Source organism: Anticarsia gemmatalis, chromosome Z, assembly GCF_050436995.1.
Source record: "Anticarsia gemmatalis isolate Benzon Research Colony breed Stoneville strain chromosome Z, ilAntGemm2 primary, whole genome shotgun sequence".
NCBI lineage: Eukaryota > Metazoa > Arthropoda > Insecta > Lepidoptera > Erebidae > Anticarsia > Anticarsia gemmatalis.
In genome coordinates this window covers 7399132-7419666 of record NC_134776.1, presented here as the reverse complement: position 1 = coordinate 7419666, position 20535 = coordinate 7399132, and the positions used below count along the sequence as shown (strand labels likewise).

Genomic DNA, 20535 nt, shown 5'->3' with positions numbered 1-20535 from the left:
TCTTACTTAATATAGATTATCTAGACAGATCCCTTCGTAACATTTCTACGAGAGGAGCACATTTTTTCATCATAATTAGCGTCGAAATGCATATTTTTATTAAAGCGTCTCTGCCGTCTTTGTTCTCAGACAGTCCTATACAGAAATCACCTTTTGTGTAATTCTTTAGTTACTTTTTTAATTAGCACAAAACAAAAAGACTCTGACGTGTAAGTAATTTGCAAGTTTTATTATATGGCGTAAATGTATATAATATAACTTGCAGACACTACAGAGGGTTTAAGTGTCGAAACTAATTTTTGACAATGTATTCTTACCTATCGATGTAATATTTAATCGTGAAATATGCAATTTAAGCGAGGACGATACGAGAAAGTAATCTTCAACGTTATTTTATCCATATTTTTCCTTACGAATATGAACTAATATATTAATGTTTCCCTCTATATCGATCTTAGTTGTATGATACAATTATTAGATAAAATTATATAAATCCCTGCCTTCTATGAGTTGAAATAAACAAGAAATCGCTACACGGCATTTACGGTGGTAGTGGGAATTCGAGTTGCTCACTTCACGTAATCCTTCTTGATCCGCAGGCCTTCTATTATATCGACCGTTCGTGTCACACAAATAACAAGCTCGGTTACTGCCTTTATATTGTGCTACTATTTTTTTCTTAACACAACTCTTTTGATAGTATTACCGCTAATACTAATGTGAGCTTTGACGTGGAAACCATGGCAGGTCTGGTTATTGGCAATTTTCATTTTATATGGCTCCTAATGTCTCTCTGTGCGTGACTTGAATAAGTGCTTATTACGAGTTCATTCAAATGGTTGTGAGTCAATATTAATAAGTATCTATTAGTATGTGTGCTGTGTACGTATGTCTGCCTACGTTTATTAGAGCTTACAAAATTACTGTCTCATTCATAGTCGGTATGTTCGTCGAAGTGAGCGTTTAATTCTAAAATTAGTGCGCAATATATCAAAAGCTCAATCATTTGAGAGTACTCTGATATATTCATTGTGTAAGTAGGTATACGTATCTGGATACTATCACATTACGCACTTTGTAATATTCGCTAGGTGCGGAGCACGGCGGAGGCAACGAGATCGATCACAGAACGTGGGGCGGCCGTACAGACAATTAATATCAGCCACATTACAAAGAAAAACATTTTACAGAAGCTGACTCGTGGGTTTTGTAAGTAAAAGTACAGAGTTAAGTTTATCTAAATGAATTTTGTAGACGCTACAAAGATTATGATAAAATTTTAAAGAAAATTATTCGCTTCTGAAAAAGCAATGAAGAAGGAAAAATACATAAGATGGCAATATTGTCGAGCAGATTAAAATAGATGAGGGACATAACTAGGATCATAAGTTAAATGTCCAGCTATGAGTGCACGGACATCAAATATATTATTCAGCGTAGTTGCTGAGCGCCTGACGGTTCTCGTAGACAAGTTGCTATCATTCATTGTTTGTTTTAATACTGTATTCTATTAGCGGTGTTTTCTGAGAAAATGAATTGGGAAATAGAATATCTATTGTAAAATAATATACAAGAACAGTATGAGTAGTAGAAAATAAAACGAAGGCATTTAATGTGAGAACGTGAACACATGAACACTTTTATTCCGGGTAGTTTAGAGATATCTCTTGTGTACCGTAAGTACTATCGTGTCATTGGGACGCAGAGAGCAATAACTATTCCCGAAGCTAAGCGATTAGGTTTAATATTGAAAGTTTCGCGAGATGAACGTGTCGTCATCTAGTAATACTTTGCACTAGAATTCCAGCCTATAGAGGTAGTTGAAAAACGTTATTAAAAATACCTTCATAAAACCTGGCCTTTAAGCTACTCTTTATAACGTCCGCTTTATGGTTTTTGTAGACTTGGATTCTTTAATATAATTATGAAACAGAAAATATAAGTACGTTCTCATCTTCGTGGTGTTGTAACAATAATAAAAGCAAATCTTCTCTGTATTTGTTTCTCTACCATAATTGAGTTAAATTTGATCATTTTTTCCAAAGCCGTTTAACGTTATTTAAGCAAATACAATAAACATCAAAATTATGAATGAGAGTAGGAATTACAGTAAGTAGGTATCCATCATAGAATTATAACACTTCGAGCTTCCATTTTCCTCGAAAATAATTCAAAAATGTATAAGCACCTACCGAAGTCTTTCATTAATAATAACACGATTCTTATTTCACAAGATTGTATTATTTTATACAATTGTTTAGGTTTAGTCTATCGAACCAGACAAGGCATTTTACAATGTAAAAATTCGAACAAAGTGATCACTTAAAACGTTTTCAAAGGCCTTGTGAACCATTTACGGGACTAATGCAATAAAGTACACATACGCTTCATTCTTTAGGAATCTCGCTCAAACATAATAGCTTCGAGCGGAAAACAAACACATTTTGATAAACCACCTATAACATGATGTACCTGACTCGTGTTCTACAACAGCGTTGTACGTGGAACAAAGCAGTTTAATATTGTGTGTGGATTCTTACGTGCAATCGTGTAATTTTATTTGACGCCCCGGCCAAGTATAACTACGTAAGTAGTGGTGCTAACGACGCGCGACGTTGCTTTGTATACAACTTAAACGATCCAAGTTTATAATTAAAGTCCAAGGCCACCTCTAGTCGATAAGTCCACGAGTCCTACTAAAGGGTGAAACTGTCTTGCCTATTTAGGACACTTATTTATGTCAGTGTTCCATTAGAGGCGTTAAATAGACGGTAATTAAGATATAAATAATGGATATCTTTCTAACGATTTATTTTTAAGCTGAGTTACTTTAAGAGGTTGTTAGGTGTCTAAAATCAGTGCTGTAGATGTAATCTAAGCCTACCGAGACTGTTATAAATAAAGGGCTTTATAGGTACGAGAGAACTGAACGCAAGGACTACTTTCAGTAAAAGCTGAATCATAATCGAAGGTATATATAACTCTCTGCGAAACAACGGGGATCGTCCTAGTTACATATAAAGGTACTTCTGACCTAAAATATAATACCTACGTTCACTATAACTATTGTGTCCTTGTAATCGTCACAAACTAAAACCGGCTAGGAATAAGACAAATATAAACTCTGAAACAAAGTTAAATTAATGCATTTTGTTTAGGGTCTATGCCTACAAATTACGGTCGGGCACACAGAGACCTTCTTAAATATGAAAAACATTTTGTATTCATAAGGATTGTGAATGGCCTGTTCTATTGTGTGAACTGATATCAAAATCGTTTTTTTAACAAACATGGAACTGTAATATGTTTGTACTGAAAACTGAACGAATGTCAAACGAATACTTTGGATTTTTGTTAAAATTAATATAGAGTGGGACTTACGATCGCGTGTAAAAGTACCATGTTCGCAATTTGAGACAAATTTTACATATCAATTAGAATAACACATGTTTGCACGTCAAGCTATAATTTCCGCTCCACTTGAGGCAAACGGCGTAGGCATATTGTAATATTAACTCCCCAATGAGAGGTAAAGCACGCGAGTGGAAAACATCTTAAGAAACAATCTTGATGCTTATCTATACATCGATACATCGACGGTACTGGATAAATAGAAAACTCGCGTCAACATTTTCTGGGAGATACTTACTTCCTAATTACAAAAATCATTTTTTTTTAAATCTTGTGTATACTTTTATACTGGTGTAAGGATACCAATACGTATGGACTATGTATGGACATATTCCTACGTGTCTATACATAGCATAGTACGAAAACTATCCATTCTTCATTACTGTACTTTCCACGGTCATAATACAAAAGTAAAAACAGTCTTCACCCGTTCATAGCTAAACAATAAAACTGATTTGAATGAAAATTGGACTTTTAATAGATAAGGATATTATAGCTAAAGGAGAAGACACTAATTCCATTTTCATAAAAAAACGTACTACATAACGTATTCGCAAAGCATGTTAAAGAAAAGTACCTTATTAAACTTACTAAACTTTGCTAAATTGGTTTCGTCACTATTCCAAAGGCAATTTACTGCACAGAACTATCCGAAGTCGTTATTCACTGGACATGCATTCTAAGCGATTTTGACAAACACCGCAACAACTTGAAGCGTTCGGCAAAACTTTGTTAATTGGAGCTCAATAACTACTTGCACCGAGTTCTTCAAGAGGTCTAGCGAACACGTGTATAATACTGTTTATCGAACAAATAAAACGTATTACATAGCTAAATCAAACCACACGCAGTAATAAGGGATCCTCACAGACCCAATTGAGGGCAATGTAGTCAGTTTAGTGCAACAAATTAAATTACTTTCAAGCGATCGTCTTCAACATCTCATTTGTAACTGAGGGGAAAATGTATGTGAAACAGAATGTTCTTTGTCTCGATTTATAAATGGGGGAGAACTGAAAATAAAAGCCTCGTTCAGAATAGCGCCGCTGAAAGTTTGGTAAGCCCAGATCTTTTGTTCTAAATGAAACTGTTTAAAAATATCTAGGTTTATTTAAATTAAGTTACCTCAACCTTTCTGTAGGAAACTTATTAATCCTTTGCCCGTGTTGTAATTTCAGGAACATCAATGATGGATATTGTTTCTAATTTAACACGTAAGTATGTATGTTATTTGACAAGATAAGTGATGTAACTTATCACTTAAAATATCCTTTTGTTTTAAATGTCAAAATTAAATTTAAGCTTATCACTATTAACGATAGTACAACATACACTATTCGACGTTGGTGAGTATCTTGTATCCAACGTAGGTAGATACAATGAAAAATACAATAATTCTTCGATGCTTTTTACGTATTTTTTATAACCTTTCTACTTCTTCCTAGCCCTATTTAAAACTGTGTTGAGGCCGGCCGGCTACAGAGACCCATCTACTCTAACCAGATTAGGCTGAACCGCTGAATGTCTTGATTTCATATTTCTTCGTTACATTTTAAAATTTGATTTACACGAAGAAATACCGGTGTTGTGCTTGATCCGTAACTCAATAAAGCATAACTATATAATGTATCTACATTTCATTTCACCCTTGGCTTTTTAGTTCTGGGATAAAAGAAAATATTTTGGGACCAAGTACTTTTTATGAAATAAAAGGTTGGAGTACAATACAAACATTTGCATTGAAACTGATTCAATAACTTTATTAAGACTTCGAAAGTTCGCAACTTTCCTTAGACGACACAATAAAGGTGTTCTGATATTTTTCTCATTTGGTTACCCTTGTATTATATGAAACAAATAACAACTCGTAAGCTCAGAACAATAGCTGTCAATGTTTAAAGCTACTTACAATACAGGGCGTCACAGGTGTCTGAGGGCACAAGGTGAGCGCCAAAGGGCGGGAGTGGGCGCCATTATCTAGATAATACCTATGTCTGAAGGAAAGCATTAGTCTGCAACGATGACATGGACACTATAGACAGGGTATTATCTACTAGAAGATGTGACATTACCTTATTGTTACGATGTGTAATATGAACCCTATTTAATGGTTTCTTTTTTCTCATTAGTACACACCTACGTAAAAGGCCAGTATACGCGAGTAAAGAGATATTGTTGTGCAGACGCTGGACCGAGGTGGAGAGCTGCGCTCGTTAATTGTTATTACAAATTTATCATTTTAAAAAATATAAATTGTGTTTTTATACATTTTGTGGTGAAAATGTGAACTATGACTGTGATAAACCTCAATACTAATTTGGCGATTAAGTGATTTAGATCCCGTTAAGAGTGTACTTAACAACAAATAAGGACTCATATCATCGGATCTCTAGTTTCGAGATTTATCTACGCACGTGAAATCGTAAGTACACTTGATTTATAATTTATCTCGCTGGCTCCTTTTGACGAGTTTTCTTTTTATATGACAACATTTTTATATCGCATAAAACACCTGCCTCGCGCGTTTTGCTCCAGCTATTTATATTACATATACCTAAGCATGACGTGTGTTATTCTAATGCAGAAAGTGGCATTATGGTAGGTCAGTTCAGCGTAAATGAGTAACAAATATCCATCCACCTACACAAACGCTGGCGAATAAATTATAGGTTTAGTAGTATATGTTATTGTTTTATTTTTGTGTATTCTAAGCTGCGAGCAGCCTTAACCACATAGAGACACTCGTATTGAAACCGGAGACAAAGACGAACTTGCCACTTAACCATCTTGCCCTTTCGTTGCGTACTCTGAGACATATTCTATATAGAAATCAATAATGTAACCTAGTACTCAGAAACCCGTCCGATACCTACCTGCTTGCGTCGCTGGCTAAACCCAATTTCATAATAAATGTTCCCAAAATCTTTGAAATTTTGATAATACCAAATACTAGAATAATTGAAACAGCAAAATACTTCTGCGTGTACGTGAGGTTGATAACGATTTAATTATATCTGACTTATGTACGATATGTAATCTTAGATCATACGCTCTCCGGGTTCAAGGAAATATCGCTTTTTCTATAAATAAAACTTCTATAACAGCTTTATTTTCTTCTTATAGAATGGGTGGAAAATTACCACATCATACAATAGGATGGAAAATACGCAATTCGTTTTGACGACTACGCTTATAAGTCGATCTCTTGTAAAGATATATATTTGGAATCACTTAATTGGTAGGTAATTGTAGTAGCCTACGTCGTTACAGGTGCCCAGGTGCAAACCCTCGCCGGTCTTCCTTATGTTTTCCCATTAACACTTCCTAATTGTATTAATTCAAATCATGTGAAAAACAATTTGCATCCGACAAAGGAAAAGAATGTACGCAACCAATCAAACATTATTAACGCAATTGCAATATTGTTCGGTGCCTACTTACTTGGTGCCAAGAAATATTAGTTTTGTTTTTCTTATTTAGTAATCGGTAACAATTGTGAACGTTTTTAAAAGGACCCTTTTTAAATCTATGTTTGTAGTTTATCCGTTAAATCAATACTAACTATTGGTGCAGCAAAAATGTAATCAGTCACGTAATTAAATCGGATTCGTCATTGGCACATTAGAATGAACGGCAAATAGAATTGGGAATAGCAAATTGAATTCGCTTGCATAAAATTTCCACACTTTTTCTGCTTCATTGGGATCGACCAAAGAAGACAAATAGACGGAACAGTGCTAAAGACGCATTTAAAATTGAAATGCGGGTATTCTCTAGAGCATTTTTCGGTTATAGTTGGAGAGCTGTTTAACAAGTTCAAAAGCGGTTGTGAATTTTACACGATTAGACAGAAAAGTTCGAACACCAAGCAATGAAACATGCTTAACATGGTTTAGTCTCCAGAATAATAGGTTAGCTTAGTAAATTATGCGAACGTTTAAACATTCAAGATCTATTGTCTCAAAACACGCTCACGGCATGCTCGGCATGCTTACGGCATGCCGCTTTTGAGCGATTTACCTAAATACCGCCTGAGCTTCATAGCATAAACATTGGTTAAATAAATTGTATTTTTTTTACAATATCACTTATCAGTAATACGCTTAAATTATGTTTTATTATATAGATATTTGTCGCAAAAAATTCAGTACTATATCCTGACCTCACAAAGAAAAACTTAAGCATCAGATTTTTAACAGTCCTTATTCATATCTTTAAAGAATAACATTGTAACTTATAAACTTATTTGCTTTGAATAAGCATGAAGGTATTTCTGCTTTTTGTTCACCAACGAACGGAAATGCGATGTCCACCCTACATTTTACGTTCACAAAGGACATCGGTACTTAATATAAGAGATGCGACAGCGAGCGGTCTTAACGTCTACTTCGCTGTAGAACGTCAGCTGGTCAGCTTAAAAACTGGACTTATTTCTATTTTAAACTACATCGAAGTACGACGGAAAGGATGTCGATGGTGCTCAGGCTTTCAATTTATTTATTCTGATACTGCAGCGATTTTGGCGCAAGTGAAATTATTTTATTACCGTTAAATACTAACGTCTTATATAAAATTTTTTAGCACACAGGTTAGTAGGTACCTAATAGAAAACATTATCAGATAAAGTGTTATAATTCTCTTTACAATGTTCACTAAGTGCGCAAACACTAAAGAAAATGAAAAAATAAATGAACAAGGCTAGTTAATTTTCTTACTCTTGACAGCGCAGCGGTACAGAGGCGACGGAAATAATAAAATTAACAGAGCAACGTCTGAGCTAAATCAATAACACTAATACTTACACAAAATAAAAGAGTACGAGAAAACTGCACAGGGCGTAGGTATTTGAGATCTGCAGGGATTGAGTAGGTATTGAATAGAAACAATAAGATAAAAGGAAGTAAGCTTATCACGGTTTTCAAAGTGTTTGTTATTATTGTGTATTAGATTGAAAACGGACTGTTACATCGCTGTGAGTAAACATTAATAATATGGGAAGTCATACTTTTAAAGTGATATTTTCAATTATCTGTAGGTACGCTATCGTCTTTAAACCAAAGTTAAAATTTTTATAATGTTGTTTAAATCGGAGCAAGAAGGATATTTTCTGTTATCAATTAGGTACCGTCTTTCCGGCTGTCACAAATTCAGCTGCAGTAAACGCTTGCCGTCAAGCTCAATCTTTTACTTAAACTTTTACAACTTCACGGTTCAATCTATCTTCACGGCCAGTCGCTCGTCTCATTTTTGTTATCATTTCTTTAATTTTACAGATCTTTTAAATTGCTCAGTGGCAAGTTAGTATTTCTCGCTGGCAGTATAACGGACACTAACCCGGACCAATAATATCCTTACTTACTGCATCAGTCCGTGGCTCGAACACTCAGGAATAGCTATATCAACGTCAAATGGGCGGGCACATAGTGCTGAGGAAACGGTATATGTGTAGGTACAGTATGGGCTCTATAAGGTTTGAGCATGTAACCACAAGTGCTCTATTTCGGGCTTTGCAACATAAATAGTTCAAAAGACACATACGCTGCCTACACGATTACTTAAGTAAGCCTCAAACGACTTTCAAAATAATTACACGAATAAATCACAGAAAAAAGCCAAAATGTTCGCTAAACTAAAATAAACACAGCTTCATTTTAAACGGGATGAGCTACTAGGCACCTCTATTTCCGTAGCGGTTTTAAACCGAATGAAGGATATTATTTGCGAGTGCAGGGAAGTTAGTTCATCTTTTGTTTCACCGGAATAGCCATGCACGTGTAATAAGTCCAACTGAACTAATTAGTGTAATGAGAAACATTTTCATCATACGTTGAAAGTTTCGTCTGCAATGCAATGTAGTGGATAAAACAATTAGGTACACATGCATACATTTCACATCCCGTATTACAACTTAGTTGCGTGCATTCATCTCGATGATAAATGTTCTAATTAAATTAAAAGCGTACCTATACAATACTATACATATTAGAAAGTCATCTATTACACATTGTTTCTTGACTCTCCCTTCAATGCCCGTCATAAAGAACCTTGGCGCATAATCGATGAGATGACACTGACATTGATAAAATGATTGTTTTTAATCCAGTGCAGTATGCAGATACAACGATAGGGAGTGTAGCTTAACCTTGTGATAACTACGTATAAAATATTACTGGTAATTATCACTAGAGTGCTTCGATCAGAATAGATAATGGTGGAGTGTGACAGATAACACGACTGCGACACGATTGATTGACACAACGACTATTAACTCAGGCAGGGTTACTGTAGCACTTATTGACGCGTTAAAATTATTCCTATTTACTATTTGAAACCGTCGTCAAGTAAGTACAAGCATTGATTTCATCTATGCTTACTAGTACTTTACCCGTTTTTATCAAAACCTTCATAGCAGCGTCTTGTCTATTAAATTTTGGACAAATATTCGCATCGTCGAATATAGTTTAAGAACGTCTTCTATGTGACGATCCTTAGAAGATTGTCTTTACCAGACTAAGCATGAAAACTTGAAAGACGGAAGTTAAAGCCATAGCAAAGGTTGTTATTGCAAAGATACTGTAAAATCCTACACAACTTTGACTAAATCGAGAAGCACTAAAGGGGTGATTAGTGCTTAGGGTCCTATCGGGAGCATTGAGTAATTATCAAAACGTTTTTTAAGGAAAATTAATTAGCGTATTCCAAAAGAGTCATAAATGTACCGTATCAATCAAAAAACTTAATTTGAGTAAAAAAACGGTTGAACCGAAATCCTCAAAGTTAAGCAATGTTTTTTGAGATCACCAAATTTTATCGATTAAATCCAGCGTCATAACGTTACTTTTGAACTTTTTTAGGTACCTAGACCCAATTTAGCTATTGCCCGCAATTTAAGTTAGCATATTATTCACTTTCCTTCGCCTCCCTACCCATCAATTCTGTCTTGGAGAGAACGAGATACTCATCTTATTGATCCCGTTCAGTTCAGGATCAACTTTTTAAATATTCTTTTGCTCTTTTTTTAAGTCTGACCCTTTCCAGGATCTGACTTTACAAAACTCTTGTCTTTGTGATGTTGGTATTGTGGAACTTTCTCGTGTTTTCAATTTATTTTCACTAATTTTTGTTTTTTTTTTCTCATTGCCTTATTCGCATTATTATAAAATCTTTATCTCAGAAAATCGTTGCATGACGAAGTCATGAGCCGAAGCCAATACATGTACAAAGTAGTTTTGGCTATCGAGTAGCATAGAGGGTAAAGAAAACGTCCAACATTTATTCAAGCGTTGAAGAACATACTTATTTGTGTTATATCATCTGTACCTATATTACTATAAATATGATGAGCATAGTTTTCAACTTATCATTTCATATTATCAACAAGATTGTCTTGCTATTTTTAGAGGATACATTGTAACTTAAACAGATAGGCAAGTATAAAAAACACTTGCTGCTATCGACACGATCTTTACCAACTTTTATAGCGTAATTTGTTACAAAGCATAGGTATCCGAGAGTCTTAGGTACCTTAAGTAATTTCACAATGAGTTCGAGTGTTTTCTAGTAGTTACGGTTTATTTTTTAGCACAAGGCACTCTATTTAAGACAAACTTCGTACTTTGTCTTAAATAGAGTCCCATTTATTAGGTAAGTAATCTAAACGTATCGCCATGCTCTCAAATAGGGTCAAAGCTGACTACATATAGGCGACACTTTGCTTGCGGACGGGGTATATTCTTGTATATCCGTGTAGGCATAACAGATATTGAATATTCTTTTTGTATCATGCCTGATGGACAAAGCCTGTTTTAGCACGACCGATGGCTAAAAATAAAATATTCTGAAAGCTCCCACTTTAATCCGATTTATCGGTTTACCAAAGCAAACAATACGAGCGATGTGGTTTTTTGCTGTTTAAATATTTATTTCATTGAAAATGCATTTCATGTTCTTCATCGAATATGGAACTCAAAAATGTAGCAGAAAAATATTTTTTTTAAATATGTACTGTAGGGCAACAGCCAAGCAGCCAACTCGGATTTAACATTGTTACTTTTATCGTCGAAGCTGAAAAATAACATAAAAGCTTAAAATAAGGATGTATTTAATATGCTAAACGTTTTAAATACATTTACCTACGTTACCTTCTGAACCCCAGGGGATTTGCATACAAATTTAAAAATAATAAGTTTTCATATTTAATACATACCTACTACAACAATGCGAATTTGTAGGTAACATTATTAGTTTGTTCGGCGAGTAATCCCAAGGGTCTAAGTACCTTAAGACACTAGATTATTTATGAGCGAGCTCTTAACGTGACCATTTACCTACTACCGAATATTTGAAAGCACACCTTTCCCCTCTTAAGAATAGATCAAATAGTTATTAGTTATGTACTATTTCATATTACTTTGTTACTAATACGCTGAGCTGCTAAGTTACCAGTACCTACAAAAATGGTTATAAATTATAACGAATATACAAGGATCAATAAAACTGGATTTATGTTTCTACAACTGGACGTAGTATCAGTAAATTAATGTGCTTATGTCAGACAAAAATATTTACACGCAATGGGTAATGAGCCACATAATTTCCATGTCTAGAGATTTTAACCATCACAATGCAACTTCCTGCGGTTTTCCGCTCAACACCATTGGTGCTCCGCTAAGCTCAGAATTCTTTAAAAAAACTTCTCAAGAGATACTCTTGCATAAATATTTTCTTTCCAGTTTAGAAATATAAATTAAATTGTTTTAAAATATTATATACCAAACTTAATTGCAAAAACAATCCTGTTTGTGTCACCAAGTTGTATTTTCCTCATCATTTCGATTGCGAGCTTACATAAAAGGATAATAAAGTAAATTATCATTTCACAAACACTCAATATAAATTATATGAATGTGTTTTGATAGGAAGAAGATTCTAGAATCTGTTAGAATGAATTTACATAGATTGTGCAACTAAGGATAAAATACTGCATATGAAATAACGAGGGCCGGCGGCGTATCATACTTGCTAAAACTGGGTGCAGCAAAATGGCATAAATCATTTGTCCGAGAATATCTACCAAGTTTCACTAGAAAGTACTGCATAAATAAAGCCTGATATCGGATTGTCGATTCTATTCAGTGTGAATAATATTGAAGCGGTTGGAAAATTTGTTGTAGTTTGAAGGCTCTATTTTTTCGATACTCATTGCAGTGCTCGAATTCGTAAATACGTAATAGCAGTATTGGCCTCCAGGCATTCATATGCCAGAATGTGCCTCGTACACTGCTAGAATTAACGACTAGCTGGATATTACGGAACATTTAGAGAGGAGTATTGGTGAATGATACTCATATTATTTTTGTAAAGACGTAGCATTTTTGTCAGCTTATGAATGCAGATTACTAATTTTCAACTGAAATATAATTTAACCTGTTTTGAAACATTAAGTAGCGGAACCGGTTTTCAATAAATTGCAATCAGTGCTTTGGGGCGGGCATGCTTTGTCTATGATGAAAAGAGTTGAGAGGCAATTACTGATGTTTCTCCCTCCTCGTGGATGGTTAGAAATAAGCACGAAATAAGACGTGTTTATTTCACATCACTACATAACGTTTATCGAAATCGAAATCCTAAAAACAGCCTTAACACAAAGTAACTAATGACTGTTGCACATGAGATGTAATCTCTCATGTGTATGTAAAACTATTAAAGGTATAATCAACGAGTTTGATAGTAATTATGCGACGGGTCGGGGCTTAAAGAGACCGGTGTGGGTACTTGGAACTAGTGGTACCGAAACTAACGTAAATTGACGTAATTACTTAGCGTCCTAGCTTACTAGTGTGAGTAAGCAGCGACGCTTAATAAGTCAAGCGGGTTGTCAGTTTAAACTTTTATCACATATCTATTGATGAATAAGAAATATTGATGTCTCCTTCCCGCAAGTATTCTTCGCAACATAGACAACTTAGTCAAGATTCCAACATTCAATTAGGTTTCCCCTTAATTTATTATGTAAAAAATAATGAAATCATATTGAGTAAAGGTACCAAGATCTAAGATTGAGTTGACATAACTAGTACACAGAATAGTCGGCCCATTTACTTCGTTCTGTTTATACTTCAATATTTAAATTCATATAACAGTACCGTTACACGCACGTATGAGCTAAAATGTTTTATTCACCAAGAAGACCATCGCATATTTGGAATTCATAGTGACATAGCTGGGTATTCAATAATTTAACAGCTACGAAAACTGCACCTGCTGTTTTTGTGAAGTTGAAATTCTCGACCGCTTGAGAAGTTTACAATAAAAGTTTGCAATAACTTCATGCATCAACTATCAACTGAGATTGTTCTAGTATGGGTTAAGTAAAAATGTTTGTTCTGAACAAAGCACCTACGTCAAAAATATAAATTAATTACAATCGTTTCCAGGGTTAGTCAATTATTATAGAACATAAAACCCTAACCAATAACCACTACTTTTATTATTCTTATTGTGGAATTCTAGTGTAGCTGTAGGTTAGTTAAGGCACAACACGAACAGTAGTAGGTACACATAAGGCATGTTTTGACTAACGTTTCTTGTAACATTCAATGCTTTGTCTGCAACTGACGTCAATACAGAAGGTATCGTGTGGTTATTATGTTACAGTGCTGAACATGTCGTAAAATTGGATGGAATGTTTATAGTTCAGGTATAAACCCTTGTCTTGATACATGTTACAATAACAATGCAACATAGTCTGATCCACCGTAACGTAAAACGTTGCTTTTGCTTCGTTTTATTCATGCTGTTTATGGAGGTGTTCGATCACATTATGATGAATAAATTCGATATCACATGATGCTATTGGTACTTTTTCTTCTTATACTTATCTCAATGGATATAATAAGCCTCATGTAGTATGTACTGACATGTATCGTTATTTAGGTTAGAAAACACGGGTAAATAACTAAATTGATCTAATCAATCTCCTATTATGTCTTGATTAAGCAAATTGTAAGAAAATATCAATGTTTCCTTTCAGATTCCAGACCTCCTGAAAGAACGCACCTAATTGTAATTCTAGTAATAGAATTGAGATCTAACGACCTGCTGTGAACGAGACACAGCGGACACTAACAAGGCAAAACAACTTTGGAAAATATTTTCGAAGCAAATGGCAAGAAAGAAGTGGATCGAGAACTGATTAATAACAGCCACAAAGGAGTGCCATCAGTCGTGAATTTGACCAGAACGGAAAAGATATACCACTTTCAACGGAAAAATATACTTTAAAGGTATGTTATAATTTTGTTTTGCGTATTGTTTACTTGCTTACATTAGATTTTTGTGTGTTAGTTCAATATAAGATCAAGACAACAAATTACGCAAAACACGCGTCTGCAAATTGTTTTACTTTGTTTGTAATAAAATGTAACTTAAGCATCACTCATAATTTTAACAACCACAATAGTGCCGTGAAAACTTGTTAATTCTGAAAATATTGTTTCCGTGACAAACAAAATGCAAGGACTTGACCTTGGACTAACTACATAAGGCTTCATTAAATAAATGATCAAACATTACATTGTTCTTTAATACGAAGTATATTTTCAAAGGCACGGTAGAATACACTTCGGCAATGCGATAAATGTTTTAGTAATTACATAAACCATTTCTTACGAGCCAAATATTATGTCGCCTTCAGCCATTTTACTTTGTGACCATGGATTTTAGGAACGCTTGCGTTTTGTTTAGATTTTATAAACTGTTAACGAACAGTATTAAGTATTTAATAGAACGAAATTCCTTGCTAGTAAACGAAAACTGTTTGTAACTGTATTAAATATGCATCGTTACAATCTGTTGTATCGAAAACGTAAGCATAACAAATAATGCGAGTACCTCAGAATTAGATCCACGCCAATACGCGTGTCAACCTATTTTACTTACACGCATGACAGAGCACAAGAGATACTTACTCGGCAAAATTTTATCAGCCGCCACCGTAACATCTGAAGGCCAAACAGCTTTTCCGAATGAATAAATGGAGGCGAAATTAGACCATGAATAAAAGATATCATCTCCCTCAGTGTTTTAATAGAACTGTTGGTGTAGGCCTTTGGGGAGGTGAACCATAGGCGACATTAACTTTTCTGCTGGACTAGAACCGAAGCTTAGCACATAAATCTTAGCGTTCTTGTGATCTTATTTTTTAACAAGTAGTTAGATATCTGCACTTGTATATTAATGGCTGGTTTTTCAATTTCAGGATGAACGTAGAACATAATCAAACTGGGTACTTGCGGCTATTGATTATTTAAACCTACATCAAAAAATAACTCCGCCAACGGCGGCGGACAGGTCAGGTGCGTACGGTAATATATTGTGACTGCTTTGAGGTCAACGGAAACTCAGCCTGATCCTGGTTATTCATGTACAGGTATGTTCATGAATAGTAAAGTAATGAAGAAAATTGTGTTACCTAATTAACTTTCTTCCATATTATTAAAATCCTTTCTTATGTTATCTTTGTAGCTAATATTAATGTATTGTAAATTACTTTCACTAATCACTGTATAACTGTAGCTAGCTAAACCTAAAACTGTTAACCTATTAACTTATTATACTAACTTAAATAATCGCTACTTCAGTGTTATTTTGTCTGCTCTGTGAATACTTGATATCTATCTGTTATATTTTACTAGATATTGTAATATAATTAACACCTGTCACTTTCATTTTATTTGTCTGTGTAATTGTATATTGTATTAAAAACTGCTTCTTGAAAGTTGTGCATGGTTTAAGAGTTACCTTTGCTCTACATTTTAAAGTAAGTAACTACCGATATTACTATTTTCTCTTCAAAAGGAAATTAATAAACAGAAAAATGTTCTACCTCGTGCGGGTATTCTACAGCATCATTTACATAATCTTCGCTTTATTCTGGGATTGGTTGGTGTTGGTAGTTTCCAAGATGAATAGACTTCTGCATTTCAATTCATTGCAATTTTTATTCAGAGAATGGACTCAGCAAACCGATGATGACGTAAACAACGAAGAGGCGGAAGAACCAGACATTTAATGTGTTGTATCTACCTAAATAATAACTTACATTGTAAGTAGGTGTTAAGATTATGTAGATTTTATACGATCTAACGTGAAATGGCATGTGTAAATTTGGAATTTTGTTTTCGCGTAAAATCAAAAAGCCAACCACTAATTAATTATGTTAGAATAAGTTATTTTCCACGTTATGTAACATTTAAACAGCCCGTCTTAATAAAAATTATGGTATAATAAATCGTTTTATTTATTTTCACACATTGACTTGAATGACAGGTCCTGAAACTATGAAATTTAGTTAACGAATCCACACCAACACAGCTGTGTTTTATACTTTTATTGTTCGCTGTCGTCCAAATTGCAGCAGTCGGCTTCGCTGGTGTGGCAAGTATTGACAGACGTATAATTTAGGCGCGCGTCGCGGAAACACTTTTGTCCGCTGTCAATTCATATCGAAATTAGAGCTCCAACTCGTGGTGGAGTAAATCATACCAGAACTAGGCTAATAACACCACAGATGCGCTCAGTTCGATATAGAGCCAGTATTTAACGAAATGGCTTACGTAAACCTACACAGATTAGTTCTCAACGATGCTGCCCCAAAAACAGTAAGCCTGGTCGAAGTATATTCCAAATTGCCTAGGATTAGATAGTTATGACATAAACCTTTCGCCCTTAAGTTAGTTTGTTTTAAATTTCCTGGAAACACCCGCCTGATTGCACGTAATGTACGGAAAATTAGGTTACTTAGAAGCTAAGTAAATATGATTTTCTTGCGTTTAAGACATTACGCCATGCACTGATCGCGAACTTGGGGCATTTAAAAGATATAATATTGTGTTTAGAAATCTTATGCGAGTCCGCTTCGTAACTTTTTGTTAAAAGTATTTTTAAATACCTAGCTTTTATTTTTCTATTATTTGTAATTTTTAAGTTAAGGATAAATACTCGATAAACGTTTAGCGAGTATAATTTTTAGTTTTAGTTAGAAGAAAAAACGCACAAAGGATGTAATTAAGTACTTTATTTCTACAGTCGAACATTTTGTTTGTGCGTGTTCCTATCTTTCTACAGGATTTACAGTTAACCTTTTCAAAATTTGTCTTATCATTAATGAAAACATTTGTCAAAAACCTAAATTATTGTAAAATGATGAATTCTACAACGACGCAACGACACCTACGTGTTTATCAAATTAATAGACGCTTTACTGGTCCTATCTGCTGAAACATAATATATGTACACGAGAAAAGATATTATTTGAAACTCAGGTAAAATCTCTTATACCAGTCTCGAAAACCCTGTCGTAACACTCTATAGAAACAGGAGGTTAGGAGTGAAACAAATTTCGGGGAAATCAAGAGCCTTCCCTCGAACGTAGTTGGTCGATATTTAAATTGAGGTGCAATGGCCTCCGCTAACAATATGGAGGACGAGATATGAAAAGATGATCCCTTGAATTTTTAATTCTCTCCGACGACCTAGTTCCTAGGGAATCCATGCATTTTCATTATGGTAGTAACAGTCAAGCGTGAACAACTTCGCCTTCCGTTGACAAAAGCCATAATTAACACTGCATTTGCTTTCAACCAGTAAAGGCTGAATGAAATAAATAAAAGCGACCAAGTGTCCTCACTTTTAAATCGACTTTTATTCACTGTAGTCTGTCAATGCTTTTCAAACACCAGTTTCCGTCCGCAGCCTCTACTGTGTGAAGAGGGATTGAGGCTGTATTTCCGGTATACTCAATGAAGTTAAAGAAGATCAAGGCAATCTTGCTAAATCGAATGAATGTTGGACAAGGAGGAAAAATTAAAACATTGTTATAGTAATGGAATTTATGGAGAATTTTCGTTTGATATGAATCTATTGATGGCACTTGATATTTAGCACGCTACATTCTAAATATTTTCTTTGTGTCCTAAGTAACCTAACTGTGAACTTTCCAAAAGTAAACACGCGAATATGAAAGTCGACACAAATAACTAAGGGTCCATACTATTGTAGCCACTGAAATTTATTTGGGTTCTACAATTGTTAGACTAATAACAATAAGATTAATATGTACGAAGCATCTTTTCAGCGTCCGACCCTTAGGTAATTCTTTGAAGGAAAACTCATTTATTTCTTTACTCAACGCAATAGACCTGTATGTCTTAGAAATAATATACCTGTCCTTTAAAAATGCGAAAAAGTACACCTTAACACTGCAAATCACAACAAACTTGACATTTAATAGCAATTAGATTATTTCAGATTCTTTCTCTTAATCCAAAAGAAGTAACTAACTGACTAACACCTTAAAAAGCACATACCAAAGGGGTCCTCTAGTGATAAACGACCGGCAAACAAATTTTCGCCTTAAGATCGGTAAAAAATAAAATAAATTATTAATAACTGTCAAAAATCTAACCATACATATGCAATAGAATAGTTCTAGTAAATCTAGTAATGCGATAGTCTCAAAAGCATAAACTGGTGTGCGTTCGCGCAGCGGAATGTTGTTGAATTTAAAGATATTAATTATGCAGATATTTAGTGTATGACGTCGTATAATTGTGTATGGTAAAAAAAAAATTGTGTACGCAGCCATTGTGGAGAAATTCACCAAAAACTGATTCCGCTGGGCGAACGTTGTCCTGGCGGAACTTATTTTAATCCATAGACTTTAGAAGAAAAGAGGTGTGTCCAAAAATTAGTGTGTATTTGTGTGTAATATATTGCATGGACGCTTTTTTGTAGCTATCCGAACTTGGTCGGGTTATGTAGGTTTTCGATGCTTCGTCAGTATTTTAATTGATTTCTTTAATTACTAAATTTAATGACATGAAATTTTGCATGTGAATAGTTGAATGAATAAACTAATTTTTGGCATACATTTTACCATGCAATTCCTTTAGAACGTCGTGATATTTGACTGTTTTGTAAACAGTGATCTATTCATGGTAAAATTGTCCTTTAACTCTTTAATTACTAACGGAACATCATTGATACTTGGCAACATGTTTCAGATACTTACAAGGTTTGTATAAACGTGAAAATCTAGACCCCAAAGTGCATACTTTAAGAACTAAGACCTATTAAGTGTATTTTACGTTTATATTTTTATCTTTTAAGCCCTACGATTTTTTCTAAATCTGTTTTTTAAACAAATATAAACAAATTCAAAACAACGTATGTAAAAATCTACAGCTCTCTATGTAAGCGCTTTATATGAAAACTAGCTAATGGCCAAACGTTCGCGTAGCGGAAACTTGAATTTCTCCGAAGTTTATGCATGCACTCATTTTATTCATACATACACAATTACACACAAATACACACTAATTTTTGGACACACCTCTTTTCTTCTAAAGTCTATGGATTAAAATAAGTTCCGCCAGGACAACGTTCGCCCAGCGGAATCAGTTTTTGGTGAATTTCTCCACAATGGCTGCGTACACAATTTTTTTTTTACCATACACAATTATACGACGTCATACACTTTAAATTCAACAACATTCCGCTGCGCGAACGCACACCATAAACTGGTAGCTTTAGATCCTTATTTTTTTCTAAACGTACATTTCTACTTCAAAGCTTTATTAAATCAAATAAAATATAGGAAGTTTACAAGTATTTTAGAAGTAAACGGCTTATGAAAAAAGGCAAAGGCCACTTAATTAGCCTTTGTATGCTAGTTTCCAACTACGCTGTAGTATAAATCGAAATGTATTCTCGAAACCAGTTTTTAATTAAACGGGAGCTCACTTTTTTCTATTCCCTAAAGCTTTTGTTGATTTAATTAAATCGCAATATCACAATACCTACCTAATTTTGTTGAGACTGCAATGATTGTGATTATATGTTTGAAACATTAATACAGAAGTGAATGCCATGCTAAACTACTCAAATACAGTTTTATTAACCTTAGGAATTCATGATTTGTATAAAATAAATGTTTTCACTGAGCATTCACTTGGGCTTTTACTCAAATATTACAAAACGTTAAAAAGTACTCGTAACGCCATCTAGCAGGCTTTTCCGGAACCAACCGCGAACGTTCGACGAAGTTCAGGTCTCTGCGGATAG

At 34.4% G+C, this 20535-nt stretch overlaps 2 protein-coding genes and 1 long non-coding RNA gene across 7 annotated transcripts in view; 1 reads left to right on the top strand and 2 right to left on the bottom strand.

Annotated features, from left to right (window-relative positions):
* Positions 1 to 20535, bottom strand: part of Nca (neurocalcin homolog) — a 98309-nt gene that overhangs the window by 61317 nt on the left and 16457 nt on the right. The window lies entirely within an intron of this gene.
* The window catches only part of LOC142986175 (neuronal calcium sensor 2), an 86996-nt gene that overhangs the window by 50165 nt on the left and 16296 nt on the right, over positions 1 to 20535 (bottom strand). The window lies entirely within an intron of this gene.
* On the top strand, positions 367 to 17414 carry LOC142986627 (uncharacterized). 2 transcript variants are annotated; one of them, XR_012960407.1, is made up of 5 exons: positions 367 to 747; positions 1092 to 1209; positions 14444 to 14696; positions 15671 to 15841; positions 16420 to 17414. It is a non-coding gene; the product is annotated as an uncharacterized LOC142986627 (long non-coding RNA). The 2 variants fall into 2 exon arrangements; XR_012960408.1 differs by lacking the exons at positions 367 to 747; positions 1092 to 1209 and adding an exon at positions 2954 to 5833.